The 17,241-nt window shown below is 35.6% G+C and overlaps 1 non-coding gene across 1 annotated transcript; it reads right to left on the minus strand.

Annotated features, from left to right (window-relative positions):
• Positions 1–13,878: 13,878 nt before the first annotated feature.
• LOC128290717 (small nucleolar RNA R71) lies at positions 13,879–13,984 on the minus strand. The gene has a single exon (XR_008280505.1). It is a non-coding gene; the product is annotated as a small nucleolar RNA R71 (small nucleolar RNA).
• Between the last annotated feature and the right edge of the window lie 3,257 nt (positions 13,985–17,241).

Here is a 17,241-nt window from a genome sequence, read left to right on the forward strand (position 1 = left end):
GTTGTTATATCGAGTTTTCAACCCGAGGGTTAAGTACATACCTGTTCAAATTATCCATTTCACAACACTTACCAATCGTCCCTTTCATCTTGAGTATTCCTCCATTTGAGTAGAACTTTACCCGTTGAACACATCGAATATAATTCGGATACATGGAAAGTTTGCACATAAGTGCCACATATGTAGCCAAGCTACCATGTAACCCGCCCATAAGTGAACTCGGACTCAACTCAACGAGCTCGGGCGTTCGCATCCATAAGTGAACTCGGACTCAACTCAACGAGTTCGGATGCCTAGTTACATCTCACGAACTCGGGCTCAACTCAACGAGTTCGGACATTCGCATCCATAAGTGAACTCGGACTCAACTCAACGAGTTCGGATGCTCAACCATCCTAGTGACATGTCACTTGTATCCTAATCTATTCCTAAGGTTCAAACGGGCTTTTTCCTCGAACACTTATCCTTGTCGTCTTCCGTAGAATGCCGAAATCAATACTCGGTAATAATTATATTTAACAAGTAGTTCACATAATTTACATATTATTTGAAATTAACCACAAAGCATACATTTCATAATGAAATTCATCATAACACATAATTAATATCAATAACTTAAAAATAACAATTATGCTACATTATTTACACATGAACTTACCTCGTATGCGAAAATGGCTATTTTTACCATTTCGTCCACAACTTGGTATTTTCCCCATTTTAGCCCGAATTTCAGTTTTCCTTGCTAATCGAGCTTGGAAGCTTGAAAAACCCTAGCCATGGTTTCTCCTTGCTATATTCGGCCATGGGGTTGAAGATGAGCAAAATTGGCTTTTAATTTTGTATTTTAATTCATTTTACCCTAAATGACCAAAATGCCCTTACTACTAAACTTTCCAAAATTCCATCCATGTCCAATTTTGTCCATAGACTTAGAAATTGGTAAAATTACTCTTTAAGGACCTCTAATTAATAATCTAATTCAATTTTATGCAAAATACTTCTAGAACACAAGTTTTGCAATTTATTCAATTTAGTCCCAAATTTCAAATTAAGCACTTTATGCATAAAATTTCTTCACGAAATTTTCACACAATCATGCAATCATATCATAGACCTTAAAATAATCATAAAATAATTATTTCTATATCGGATTTTGTTGTCACGAAACCACTATTCCGACTAGGCCCAAAATCGGGATATTACAACTCTCCCCCTTCGTGATTTTCGTCCCCAAAATCTTACCGTAAAAGTGGTCTTCACTTTTAATCTCATATTTGGTGCCAAGAACTTGCACTTAGACTGTACCTCCAATACATCTCTTCAATTTCTCATATGATCTAAAAGCTTACAGTCTCAACTCTCAAGCTGTTCTTAAATTTTCAACCCTTCTCAATTTCCCATGATATCATGACATAAAACCCAGATCTCAACTTGATTTAATGGAGACCGAATTCCAAGAAATCCAACAATCAAAGAGACACGAAATTCCATGAATCGATGAGTAGGAATTCATTCAATACAGATGTGATTTATAGATCTCGCCAAACATTTAACAATAGGATACATCACATTTTCTCTTTCCGCCATAGAAATAATTCGATATGGCCTCAAGAATAATCCTTCTCATTTCCATCCCAATATCAACATTGACAAGGATAATTTTGATAGATCCCAATGCTCGCTTTAACCCCTTTAACAACTCCGATTTTATGTAACATCGGATGCTCTAAACTATCACATTACCTCACCGTCTTGAAACACATCACAATTCATACAACAATACATTCTTGAAAGTCGAAGTCATTGCTCAATGTAGACTAGTCTAGTTCAGACGCTTTGTTACCAATATTCTCATCTATCCGAACTCACAACATGTAATAAACTTTTCAGCTTTCACAAGATGGAAACCTTATCATTCGTAGTGACTTAAACTAATATTCAACTCTTTCTATTAAATATACACTTCTCGTTCAAACTATTTACTCTTTTATCCGTACAAAATGAAATTCTATTATCGACTTGGGAAAAATAATCCGACATAATTGTCACATGAAATCTTTCAAATAAATAATTTACCATACCGACTAAAACTCGCGCTTTTATCACCTATGCCTTTACCGATGTCAAATCCTTACGAAATTAGAAAAATCCCAATACTAAAATCACCACATTACCAAGATCAAATTAGAAGTATAGTCATATTTGACATGATTATCACGAAATAAGAACGTACTTGAACATGAGTCATAATTGACAAATTATGGAACAAAGATAGCAAGAAAACCGAATAAAGAAATCCAAGATAGAGAAACCCGAATAAAGAAATCCGAATAAAGAGATCCGGGATAAAGAAACCCAAGATACGATACTATGCCGAGAATCGAAAACCAAATTCATAGAGAAAATACGAATACCACGATAATTCTTCAAAGAAAGAAAGTCCAAAAGAAAACATTATTTAATCCCACTGAAATCAAATATAACAAGATCAATATATCTTCCCATACATATATATCGATGAAGCATCAAGTAGAAGAAAGCAAATCATAATATCATATGAATTCTCTCATCAATTCTTATCGATTTAAATGAAATAGAATACCCGATGAAATAGAGCAATATAAATTATAAACCATCAGACTACCAATGCTTTCATCCAACACCAAATTAGAAGACATTCCCATATAACAAGAATTTCTTCAAGATCAATAGCCATAGAAATATTTACGAGAACGGGTGAACACATAGAACATCTCAAAAGAGATCGCTAAATGTCCGGTCATAATCGTCACACTCAGATAATTCACATTTGAAATATCATTTCCCCAACTAGTTCTGCCGTCACAAATTTCATATTAAATCATTCACTAAAGAATGTCAGTTCTGAATAAATTTCGATTTACACTTTTCTCGACCTTGCACTTGAGTAATTCGATTTACCAAAGAGAATTCCTTCTCTAACTGGGACAGTGCATAATTCCAATAATCTTTATATCAATCCGATACTTTCTGGCTCTGACTTTACTTATCAGCTTATTTTCAATCTCGAATCATACTTATAATTATTCTATCACTGAACTCTTTGGGTTCTCAACCGGAAACTTATTCAATACAAATCTCATGAAATTCCATTATAAGTACCACTTTGGTAAGGGGGAGGGGTTGTAGGACCTCTGACTCGACTTTCTTATACATACACATATGACACAACTTCCATCATCATAGTAACATCATCAAAATCATGTCATTCATTCATGTTGGCTTACACCAATTTTCCTATTGTCCCATTTAGACAATATACTTATGCATACATTCTATGTTTTCTAGATAGCTTTACTTATCCATTCATTTAATTAAATTAATTCATGCTCATGACATTATATAAGGCCAAACAAACATAGATATTTGCATCACAATCACAACTTTCATTTCGTGCATCATCATGTACATATCATTACAATCATACAATTCAGGTCCAACAATTTAACATAGATAAGTTCATTTCATTATAATCCTTTATCTCAAAAAAATTGTATATCATTAACATTCATCAACATTCAACGTCCAATCAAGACAAGGACATTTTCATCAGTATTATGATATTATGACCTTTATTCATACCTCTACTACTTTCTATTTATTCCGTTCATCCTATCAAGTAAGCCACACACACTACATCGTATGAGCATTAAGCAAATATGGATATTTATCACAACATGAACTTTCATCTCACATATTATCACATATGTATCATAAACTTTTATTCATACTTTTCTGAACCGAGACTTATCATAATCATAATTTTACTCAAATAGCTTCACATAACATTGAACATGGTCGGCACAGCTCGGTTGGAGAGTACCCTGTCTAAATAAGACGGTACTTATACGCGTCGGAAGACATCACACTATCACAGATCAGTGGCATGTATAGCTAAACTTTTACACATGCTAGGTTAGTCCGAGAACCGACTAAACCTGCTCTGATACCACTAAATGTAACACCCCGTGCCGAGACCGTTGCGGAGTTGAACACGAGGTGTTAACGGACTTAATTCATTAATTAAACAGCTCATACAATTCATTTTAAAATTTCCAGACAAGCTAGCTAACTGCATCACAGTCGCTTTAAAATAATATCTCGAGTTACAAAACTCGAAATCCAATTCCGTAAATTTTTCCTGAAACTAGACTCATATATATATCTACTAATTTTTTCTAGAATTTTGGTTGGGCCAATTAGTACAGTTTATTAGTTAAAGTCTCCCCTGTTTCAAGGTTCAACTACTCTGACCTCTGTGTATTACGAATCAGATATCTCCCTGTACAGAGCTTCAATGACTATGCCGTTTATCTCTAATAAAACTAGACTCAATAAGGAATCTGTACATATAAAGAATGACTTCTAATTATCTTTGTAAAATTTATGGTGAATTTCTAAAGTCAGAACAAGGGATCCAGAAATCGCTCTGGCCCTGTTTCACAAAAATTTAAACATCTCATCAAATATAGCTCATATACCTGTTTCGCTTATTCCTTATGAAAATAGACTCATCAAGCTTCGATTACATAACTTATTCATTATTTAATTCCATTTCTACTATTTTTAGTGATTTTTCAAACTCACGTCACTGCTGCTGTCTGAATCTATTTTATGGTAAATTTTACCTATTTCATGGTTTCCATGGATTAGCTAGCAATTTGACATACATAATACCAAATATGATCATGATTAGCCATTCCAATGGCTAATCATTTATAAGCATTTCTATTTCCATACCACTCAATAACCATATCATAAGACCATATATACAAAATGATTATAATGCTATACATGCCATACTCAAAATATACAAGCCATTACACCAAGATGGTATACGGATAGTGTGAGCGTGCCTCCGACCTTTTTCGATTTCCGAGCTGGCTTGTCAACACTACAAGGAATGAAAAGGAGGGAGTAAGCATAAATGCTTAGTAAGCTCACATGCAAATAGCAAGTAACATAACCATATAAGCAAACATAAAACATCATTTGCATAATCATCACCAAGACATTCATATCACCTTTTCATTTATCATCTTACCATATTGTTGTTATATCGAGTTTTCAACCCGAGGGTTAAGTACATACCTGTTCAAATTATCCATTTCACAACACTTACCAATACGTCCCTTTCATCTTGAGTATTCCTCCATTTGAGTAGAACTTACCCGTTGAACACATCGGAATATAATTCGGATACATGGAAAGTTTGCACATAAGTGCCACATATGTAGCCAAGCTACCATGTAACCCGCCCATAAGTGAACTCGGACTCAACTCAACGAGCTCGGGCGTTCGCATCCATAAGTGAACTCGGACTCAACTCAACGAGTTCGGATGCCTAGTTACATCTCACGAACTCGGGCTCAACTCAACGAGTTCGGACATTCGCATCCATAAGTGAACTCGGACTCAACTCAACGAGTTCGGATGCTCAACCATCCTAGTGACATGTCACTTGTATCCTAATCTATTCCTAAGGTTCAAACGGGCTTTTTCCTCGAACACTTATCCTTGTCGTCTTCCGTAGAATGCCAAATCAATACTCGGTAATAATTATATTTAACAAGTAGTTCACATAATTTACATATTATTTGAAATTAACCACAAAGCATACATTTCATAATGAAATTCATCATAACACATAATTAATATCAATAACTTAAAAATAACAATTATGCTACATTATTTACACATGAACTTACCTCGTATGCGAAAATGGCTATTTTACCATTTCGTCCACAACTTGGTATTTTCCCATTTTAGCCCGAATTTCGCTTTTCCTTGCTAATCGAGCTTGGAAGCTTGAAAACCCTAGCCATGGTTTCTCCTTGCTATATTCGCCATGGGGTTGAAGATGAGCAAAATTGGCTTTTAATTTTGTATTTTAATTCATTTTACCCTAAATGACCAAAATGCCCTTACTACTAAACTTTCCAAAATTCCATCCATGTCCAATTTTTGTCCATAGACTTAGAAATTGGTAAAATTACTCTTTAAGGACCTCTAATTAATAATCTAATTCAATTTTATGCAAAATACTTCTAGAACACAAGTTTTGCAATTTATTCAATTTAGTCCCAAATTTCAAATTAAGCACTTTATGCATAAAATTTCTTCACAAAATTTTCACACAATCATGCAATCATATCATAGACCTTAAAATAATCATAAAATAATTATTTCTATATCGGATTTTGTGGTCACGAAACCACTATTCCGACTAGGCCCAAAATCAGGATATTACAGGTATTGGCAAGTAGTAAAGTATATATTAACGCATCTTAAAAGAACCTAGGATTATATGCTTGCATATTCTGGGGAGGACCTTACTCCTATTGGATACACAGGCTCAGACTTCCAAACCTGTAAAGTTTCAAGGAAATCGACGACGGGAAATGTATCCATTCTAGGCCATAGAGCCATAGTATGGAGAAGTGTAAAACAATTAATACAAGTATTAAATTAAATTTAATATTAAATTATTAAAATAATATTATTTTTGGAATAATTAATCTAAAATCAAATTCTATAGTAGAGTCACAATAGGAATGTATTCCATTGCTCAACAATCGATGACCAACCATTGCCGGCTACTGGGATGTCGTCAGCACTATCGTGTTCGGTGATGCAGGTCTGACACCTTACGACACCCCGAGCCGGTTCGGCTGCTGTCGATTCAGTTTGGGTTAATGATGACTTGGTTTCACATACCAGGCTCGATTCGATCAGTTTTTGGGTCTTGGCCTTGGTTTTGGGCTCACTAGCCCAATTTATGATCTTAGGTCTAATTTTCAAGTTCAATCCAACTAGGCCAATTGTCTGCCTAGAAAATTAACTTCCAAAATTATCATATTAATTTTAATTTATTTGATTAATTTAATTTTACTTGATCAAAATTAATTTTTCCAAAAATCACTTAGATTTTCCAAATTAATTTTTCTAGAAAATTCTTTAATTAAATTTTCTAGTTGAACAATTCTTACTACCTCCTAATTTAATTCCACATTGAATAAATCGAATCAATTAAATTATTCCCAAAGTCATAAAAGTTTCTTCTGATTCAAATGCAGTCCAATCGAACTTTTGTTGAGCTAGTGGAGGGACCAATAAGACACATACAATTAGGCTCTAGTGATTACAATTATATCCAGAAGCATTGTTTTGATAATTCACAATTACTTAATTATGGAGTCAATACACAAGAAGTACAATGATTGAAAACTCCTTATTGTATACTATTTACGAAAGCAATTCATTCAACTATTTTGTCCAATGACCTCGTCATGTGTGTGTTACCCTGATATGATATCCTTGATTCCTTTGAGTTAAATCTATTCACTTAATACAATCCTATTTTATCTCATTTTCACCATTGTGTCTTCTTAATGATTAATATGATCATTGTCAACAAATGACTGTGATAAATTACCCGTTCGAGAACTAGCAACCTGTGGCCACGTACCATATTTATCAGTTCTCATAATGACAATGAGAGGATATCATTAACTCTTTAATTGAACTATGAATTCCACTATTGCTAGTAAAGTCATGCCATACACAAGTCATACACCCAACATACTGGCTATAGGCTTGATCATCTTTAGAGCATAAGCCTCCACTTATATCAAAACACATAAGTTGCACATGCATAGTCAGTGACTAACTCAGGATTTAGGTAAATTACATCATGAACGTCACAAGTGAATTAATTCACAAACGGATTCAGAATTAATTCATCTTGGGTCCAGTCCAATGTATCATTCTACCAATGAATAGATCTATGTCTCTACTCGTGGAGTCAATTGCTCTAATAGCCAAGACTAGTCATCTCCCCAATTTGAATTGTAAATGACATAATAAATCTTCTCAGTATTTGAATCAAATGATCACTTTGATTATTTTATAGGATTACAGACTCATTTAGATTATCTATTGAAGTATGTTGTCATTTTCGCAATGTAAACATTTTTTACAATGCCACTTATCTTCAGTTTGAACTTTAGACAATCAATGGGATAATATTTGCTTGTCACAATTTCGCTATGCATGCAAAATATAAAAGACAGAAAATAAATAATACATAATAGTGAAATGTGAAATTAACTTTATTTATTTATTCATTGTTCAAATAAATAGAAAATAGTTACATGTTTACTACAATGTGGACACATTTCGCAACAATCTCCCACTTGCCCTAGTGAAGTAAATGTGTCATGTTTCACATTCCAATATCCTTGACGTGTTTGTTAAAACTCATAGTTATAAGAGTCTTAGTAAACAGATCTGCAAGGTTATTTTTAGAAGCTACTTTTATCACATCTACAATTCCTTCATCTATTACATCTCATATCAAATGATACTTCTGATCAATGTGTTTCGTCTTCATGTGACTTTAGGCCGTGTGGTGAATTAAATACCAAAAATCATGTGCAGACTTCACACGGCCAGGGTACACGCCTATGTCCTGAGGCCGTGTCCTCCACAGGGCTAAGACACACAACTGTGTCTCTACCCGTGTGTTTACTACTGGCATTCTGTTTTGCATTAATTAGGGTGCAGGGGACACACAGCCGGACCACACGCCCATGGGGCAGACTGTGTGTCACACACGGCCTAGACACATGCTCTAGTGTCTACTCGTATGGACAATTATTGAGGCTATTTCTCCAAGCCAATTGCCACCCTTAATTGCACATACACAAACATGACTTCAATGGCACTTAGCAGGGCATAATTGAGCACTTAAACATACAGAAACAAGACATGATCATGATCAATTTATCTTTACTTACACATGCATAAGATTTCATACTTTTTCAAGCCAAATTTATAATTTTGCATGCACTAAGAGTGGTAGATTACTTCTATTTAACATATTCAATTCTTAATTGTCATCATGCATTTCATTCACAATTCCATCATCAAACATCCATAGCCACAACACATTCCATCACATACATACAATAATCAACCACATTACAATTGCATAGACACATGCATGCATAAACGATTAGGTTTACAACCCAATAATAAATATGAGCTACATCTCATGGCCTCATACAAATTGAACAACAAGCCATTCTGGGCCAACTCATTTGGTCACGTTTACAATGACATAATTACTCAAAAGAAAAAGTCCCTAAACATGCCAGAGACTCAAACTACTTGAATTCATCAATACCCGTGGTGATAGCTTGATAGTGTGATGGCCTCTCCGGCGATCTCCAACCCGAGCTAGCTAAATTAACATATAAGAGATGGGAAAGTAAGGGAAGTAAGCTTTAGAGCTTAGTAAGTTCATATGAAAATAATAAACAATTATTAACAATCATTTATTTTACCCATCCATAAGAACATTATTAATACAAATTGTATTAATTCTCATGATTACCACTTACTCGTTCATAATGCTTACTCTTTTATCTTATAAATACCATTTACATGCCTTGGCATTAGCCTAACCACCAGAGTCTCTCCAATATAACTTATCACATTATTTAACAAGTTATTCCCATCCTCTTAATCACATGCACATCATTTATGAGTAATCATAATTTCAACATATAGTTCGACCACCTTTCACTTGTCTAAGCTCGTATCTTACTATATTCTCATAATGACTTCATTCAGCAATTATGCCTATTTTTCATTTCCTCATATCCAATGAAACGCGGTTTAAACAAATGAATCGTAAAATATCACAAATCAATTAGGCTCCCAAGCCTATAACATGATCACTATCAAATCTTAACATGCATCCATTCATCATGAATGTAGATCATTTGTCACAAGGTTATCAATATTTCACAAGTATACTTGTTCATGTACATTCTCACCAAGAATTCATCGTATATTAAATCCACTTTACATGAGTTCTGTGTACATACCTGTACCACTCGTAATATAGTGACATACTTTCTCGTTCTTAATATACCCGTTGAAATACAATTCAAGCATATAAACATATTAGATCATATCTCAATTCAGCCCAACAGCCTAACATATAATCATCATTTATAGTTATCATATATCCAACATCACAAGTATGTGCACTGTCAACCACAATGGGTAATAAACAATTATTTCCACAATAATCATGAATTTACAATTATAAGCTTATGTACATGCCTGTTTACTTGTAGTAATTTCATTCTCATACTCATCTTTGATTTACCCGTTGAACACACTAAAAGACTAAGGATGCTCGGGGATCTCATACTCTTAGTACCATATCAATGCCATATCTCGGATATGGTTTTACATGAAATATCATATCGACGCCATGTCCATGACATGGTCTTATTCAAAATCACATACTGATGCCATATCCCAAATATGGTCTTATACGAAATCTCGGTAGTCCTAATATCATGACATTTGTATTCTAACCTTGAGGTTAAATCGGGATTTCTCATTCCTCGAAACTTCATCAAAATCGTCATTAATCAATTTCATAAAAAGAAATGTATACATTTCATGTAATATTGAAATAGTAAATACATAACATAAGGTTGCATTATTTACGCATGAACTTACCTCGATACTGAAATGGCAAAAAGGGATCTAATCGTCAATTTCACGTTTTTCCCCCGTTCTAGGCCGGAATCTCATTTTCTTTGATCTATAATATCAAATTTAGCCTATTTTTTAGTCATATTATTCAATATGATCCAAAAATCATATTATGGCAAAATTATGTTTTTGCCCTTAAAGTTTGACATATTTACAATTTTACACTAGGCTCGTAAAATGAAATGTGTTCAATTTCTTTACTACCCATGCATAGCAGAATCATTTTCATGCCTATACCAGCTCACACATTTCACAATTTCACACATTTAACTCATAAATTTCACATTTCAGAAATTAGTCCCTATTTCACATATTTATCAAAAGTCCCTTAACAAAGGTTGAACCACAACAAGGTTTCATTTTCTTCCATTAAACTTCAAAAACAAAAAATATGCTCTTATGACAAAACTCTAGATTTCCAACCATATTGCAAATTAGTCCTCTAGTTAGCTAGATTAAGTTACAAGGGTTCCAAAAATATAAAAATCAACAAAAACAAACACAAATTTCACTTCCATGTAAAGGATTTAAGTTGCTAAAAATTTGAGCTTCAAAACCCCATTTTCTCGTGTTTTCCGGTGGAGAAAATGAAAAAAGAAATAAAAATAATATTTTTATTCCTTTTGCTTTTTTTTTCATATAATAACTTAATACCCACCTACCCATCCAACATCATAATTACACTCCATGTACATCCACTATATCTTTTAATGGTCTAATTACTCAATAAGGGCCTCTACTTTAAAGTTCTATAGCTATTTAACACCTTTAGCTAATAGAACACAACTTTCGAACGAGATTTTCACGAAATCATTCCGTGAAATCATAGACCATAAAAATGTAATAAAAAATAAATTTCCTTACGTCGGATTTGCGGTCTCGAAATCACTGTTTTGACTAGGTCCAAAATCTGGTTGTTACAGTTACCAGGAAAAATAAATTTATCTACACATACCAATACATCCTCAATTTTTCCTTCTAGATGTGCTAAAGATCGATTTGCTAATTGAAGTGTAACTATAGTAGGTCTAACTTCACCTATCCCTAATTTTCTGAATATGGACATAGGCATCAAGTTGATGCTCGCACCCAATTTGCATAATGTCTTACCACAGTACGTTGCTCCAATGTTGCAAGGTATGTGATAAACGCCAAATTATACATAGTTTTACCCTAAATAGTTAGCATATTTATGAATGTTTACTACTAGATTTGTGGATTTTGGTGCTCTTAATTCGGTTATTTCATGTTTTGTACTCAGGAGAGCTCCAAGAGTCAAAAGGAGCTAAAACTGAGCTAAAAAGGGACAAAATGGACCAAATCGAGAAGATCACACGGCCTAAGCCTTGCCACACGGGCTGTTCACACGCCCGTATCCTTCGAGGCTGTCGACCAAGGCTCTCACGATTCACACGGCCTGGCCATTGACCTACATGGTCGTGTGCAATTTAACGGATAGAACACAGCCTGGCAAACACGTCACATGGCTGTGCCACACGGGCGTGTCTCTTTTTCAAAGAGTTGTATTTTACATGAAAAATGGTACTTAGGGAGGAAGAAAGCTAATCCAAAGCCTATATAAACACTCTAAGTGTGACCTAATAAGGGGGCCTCTTCTATAACTTTTTTGGAATACAGAACCACACGCTAGGAATTACTTGAAAGAAGCCAGACGATCCATCCCAAAAGCCAGAGCTACTCCAAGACTGAAGATCTCTCTCAAAATTCCTTCAGGGGTTTTAGAGTTTTCTTCATGTTTTGTTATTTTTATACTTTTGAGATGTACTCTTATTTTATTATGAACTAAACCCCTTAGATACCTAAGGGAGATAAAACCTATGATGGATCTTGTTATTATTATCTAAATTGTATGATAAATACTTAATTTGTTCTTCATTATGTGTTCTTAATGCTTGAGTTAATATTTCGGGTATTAATTCATAATTTTATGTGCTTATGCAGAGGAGGAATAAACCCTGCCTAAGAGTAGATTTGGCATAATTAAGCGGAGTTGATCGAATGCCTAAAAATAGGGTTACGAGATTTTATCGGATTAGGGTGAAACTTAATATGGGAGTCTATAGAGTGATTTACTGCTTCCCTAGGGGTTTTAATTAAGAAAAAAATTTTGATTAATTCAACTGAGGGTTAGACGTTATTAATCTCGAAAAGGATAATAACATAGGTTAGAGAATCTCACGGTTCAAGTCAAGTGAGTAAATCGTCTGGTTCAGAGTCAGATAACAAGTGAAATCTAGGTGGATTCCTCCTTGGGTGTCGTCTTTATCAATTGTTTTTCCTCAAGTCTTTTTCCAAATTTTCTCTTTGCTTTAATTAAATTAGTTAATTAGTTTAGATAATTAGTTTCATAAACAAACCCTTTTATTCTTAGGCTAGATAATAAAAAGATAGTTTTTACTAGTACTTTTGGTTCCCTTGGGTATGATATCCCGGTCTTGCCATTACTACACTATTGTTCGATAGGTGCGCTTGCCTTTTCATCGTCGTGATAATATTTATTACTTGTTATGAATCACGCGATCAAGTTTTTGGCACCGTTGCCGGGGAATTGAAATATTAGGAACACTAAATTTTTATTACTTTAGCCATTTATTTTTCTTGCAATTTTATTTTATTTAATTATTTATTAATTTACTTTTTCTCTCTCTTGACAGGTTTTTATAGTTTATGACTAGAAGAAACCCATCAGGAACATTACTTTTTGACGAAGAAATCGATCACACAGTTCGTAGAAATCAAAGAGAAATAAGTTGTAACTTATGATACACGGAGAACGAGCGAGAAGACAATACTCGACCCCCAACCGACGAGATGGCTGAAAACCAAGGCAATCAGCTACCTCCTGCAATTGCGGCTAATCAAAATCCTGCTCCACGTACTATGTATGATTATGCTAAACCTTCTTTATCAGGAACTGAATTTAGCATAGTTAGACCTACTGTAGCTGCATATACTTTTGAATTAAAACCTAACACTATTCAGATGATACAGCAGTTTATTCAGTTTGATGGTTTGCAGGATGAAGATCCCAACGCTCACTTAGCGAACTTTCTGGAATTTTGCGATACATTTAAAATCAATGGCATTTCTGATGATGCCATACGTCTTTGGTTGTTTCCCTTTTCATTGAGAAACAAAGCTAAACAGTGGTTGAACTCATTACCACGAGGGTCTATCACTACTTGGGAACAAATGACCGAGAATTTTTTACTGAAATATTTTTCGTCGGCTAAAACGGCTAAATTATGTAATGATATCTCTTCTTTTGTGCAGATGGATTTAGAAACACTTTACGATGCATGGGAGAGATACAAGACTTACTGAGAAGGTGCCCTCACCATGGGTTACCGCTTTGGCTTCAAGTACAAACATTCCACAATGGCTTGAATCCCTCGACTCGGCAAATGGTTGACGCAGCTACTGGCGGAACCATCAACAATAAAACATCGGAAGATGCCTATGAATTTATAGAAGAGATGTCACTGAATAACTATCAGTGGTAAGTTATGAGGACAAAGCCAACGAAAACAGCCAGTGTTGATAAGATCGATTCAGTCACCATGCTCTCTAATTAGGTAGAACTTCTCAATAAAAAGATTGACAGTTTACTTTGTTCTACGCAGGTACATCCAGTAATAAGGTATGACTCAAGTGGCAGAGGTGTGCATACTGAATACCAATCCTTCAATCCTACAACTGAAGAAGAACAAGTCAACTATATGGGTAGTAATAACTTCTGATCTCAAAATAACCCATATAGTAATACTTATAATGTAGGTTGGAGGAACCACCCAAATTTTTCCTAGGGTAGTCAAGGGAATCAAAACCCACAAAATCCTCAGGCTTTCAGCATCCACCTTATCAACAAGAGAAGAAACCAAACCTTGAAGAGATGATTTCTAAATTCATCTCAGTGTCAAAAACCCATTTCCAAAATACCGATACAGCACTTAAGAATCAACAAGCATCGATCTAAGGACTCGAAACTCAGATAGGCTAGATATCCAAACTAATCTCTGAACGACCACAAGGTAGCTTACCAAGTAATACTGAACCTAATCCGAGGGAACACATCAATGCAATTAGTACTCAAAATAAGGAAGGATTCATTGCACCAGAGCCAGAATTACAGCAAGTCAACGGAATGAACAAAGGTCGAGAAGAGGTAAACGACGATGATCCTAAACAGGTAAGTACGAATCATGAACCTCGTGTGCCATATCCTAAAGCGATGATGAAAGATAGAACAGAAGAACAATTCGGTAAGTTTTTCAAACTCTTAAAGAAATTACATATTAACTTACCCTTTATTGAAGTTCTGTCGCAGATGCCAACTCAGCAAAATTCTTAAAGGAACTTCTGAGTAATAAAAGAAAATTAGACGCTACATCGCATGTGGAACTCAATGCAGTTTGCTCAGCTATTCTAAAGAATAAGCTACCTAACAAATTGAAAGATCTAGGGAGTTTTACAATTCCTTGCTTAATTGGTAGTTTATCTGTGAATAATGCTTTAGCTGATCTAGGGGCAAGTATAAATGTTATGCCGTATAAAATGTTTAAACGACTAGGTCTCGGTAAACCCAAACAGACTAGGATGAGCATACAATTGGCTGACAAAATAGTTAGATTTCCTAAAGGTATTATTGAAGATGTTCTCATTAAAATTGATAAATTTATTTACCCAGTAGACTTTGTCGTCTTAGATATGGATGAGGATAACGAGGTACCTTTAATTTTAGGACGACCCTTTTTAGCAACTGCTAGAACCATTATTAATGTAGGCTCAGGAGAGCTAACACATCGTGCAGGAGACAACGCAGTAACACTCCAAGCATGTGACTCAGTCAAAACTTCTAAGACTCAAGATAACGCTATGAAACTTGTCGATGATAAAACTAATATTCAATCATCCTTGCAGGAACCTCGTCGAACCAAGACAACGGAGACAGTGCACTATTATCAAGTAGCGAACAAAGACACCCATGAGGAATGAATGCTTCAAATAGAGGAGCTAGATGAATGGCGAGCACACAAACCGAGAACACATGATAAACCAAAACTACGCCAAAACAAGCCCGATACCTCTCCTAATCAACTTAAGGTTGGCGATAAAGTCTTACTAGATGCCACAGATCATCACATTGTCACTACCACACCAAATGAGGAAATCCCTCTTACGGTACTCAGTATTTTTCCATTCGGTACGGTGGAGGTGAGTCATCCCAAGTTCGACACTTTTAAGGTAAACAACACCCGGTTAAAACCTTATTTTAAGATTGACAGCAGGAATGAGGAGTATGAACTCCTCAAACCACCATGATCATTCAACGAAGAGGTAAGTCGAGCTTAGACTATAAATAAGCGCTTCTCCGGAGGCAACCCGAGCACTAACATATTTTGATTTCTTTATTTTTAAATTCTAACACTTTGAATCATTAACTTAATATTTTAATTGCAAAGTTTTTTAGCACACACGGCCAGGCACACGGGCGTACCTAAAGCCGTGGCTAAACAAGGGAAGAGACACGGCCGTGCGATACGGCCGTGTTGAAGCGGGACATGATTTCTCCAAAACACGGGGTACGATAAATCCCCACAGCCGTGCGACATGGTCGTGGGTGAACTTGATAGGAGACCACGGGCGTAGGAATGGAAAACCTCGAGCATGCCAGGGACAAGGCTCGATTTTGTTTCTTCGACACGGGCGTGAGACACTCCCGTGCCATTCAGCCGTGTACAACAATACACGGGCGTGCTACCATAATACACTGGCGTGGGAGAAGCGAACAAAGCTAGGCACGGCCGTGCGACATGGTCATGTTCAACACATGCCTAAGGCACACGGGCGTGGGATAGTAGCTGGGCATGACCTAAATCGCAAAATTTGAAAAACATAGGCTCACCCTTAAAATACACGGGCGTGGCCCTAGGCCGTGTGAACCTCCCCTATATAAGCAAACCACTATTCATCTTCTTCCCCTTTTCAAAACCCTAGCCAAAATCTACCCTTCCCCATCCTCTAATCCCTATTCCGGCCACCAATCCCCAGATTCTCACTTCCTCAACCCCCAAACCACCCTCAAAACCACTCCCCTTGCATTAATCCCCACTTTCCCCTCTCTATACCCTCCATTATTCCTCCACACGGCTATATCCCAGCGTCACATGCCCGTGCTCGCCACCAACACTGTGACACCCCTAATGTGACCCTAGTCAGAGAGTGGTTTCGGGACCATAAAACCGAGTCACAAGAATAATTAGGTGTTATATTCTGTGCTTATTGTATGTGGAATTTGTATGCGTAAATATTTTGTGCCTTGATTTTATTAATTAGGTGCTAATTCATAAGAAAGGACCCATGTGTTAGGACTTGAAAATGTGATAGGTGAATTTTTAAGTGGCCAAATAATGCATGAAGTAAAGACATGAGGGATTTGCATGTCAATTTAGCCAACTATAGGAAGTGGCCGGCCATGGTAATGAAGATGGGCAAAAGAAAACATGTCTTGAACATGTTTTGCTAATGGTGGATGTTAGAAATAATAAAATAAAGAGCATGGGCAAAGGGAACATGTTTCAAACATGTCTAGTTAATGGATCA

The sequence above is a fragment of the Gossypium arboreum genome, chromosome 3, assembly GCF_025698485.1.
Source record: "Gossypium arboreum isolate Shixiya-1 chromosome 3, ASM2569848v2, whole genome shotgun sequence".
Lineage (NCBI taxonomy): Eukaryota > Viridiplantae > Streptophyta > Magnoliopsida > Malvales > Malvaceae > Gossypium > Gossypium arboreum.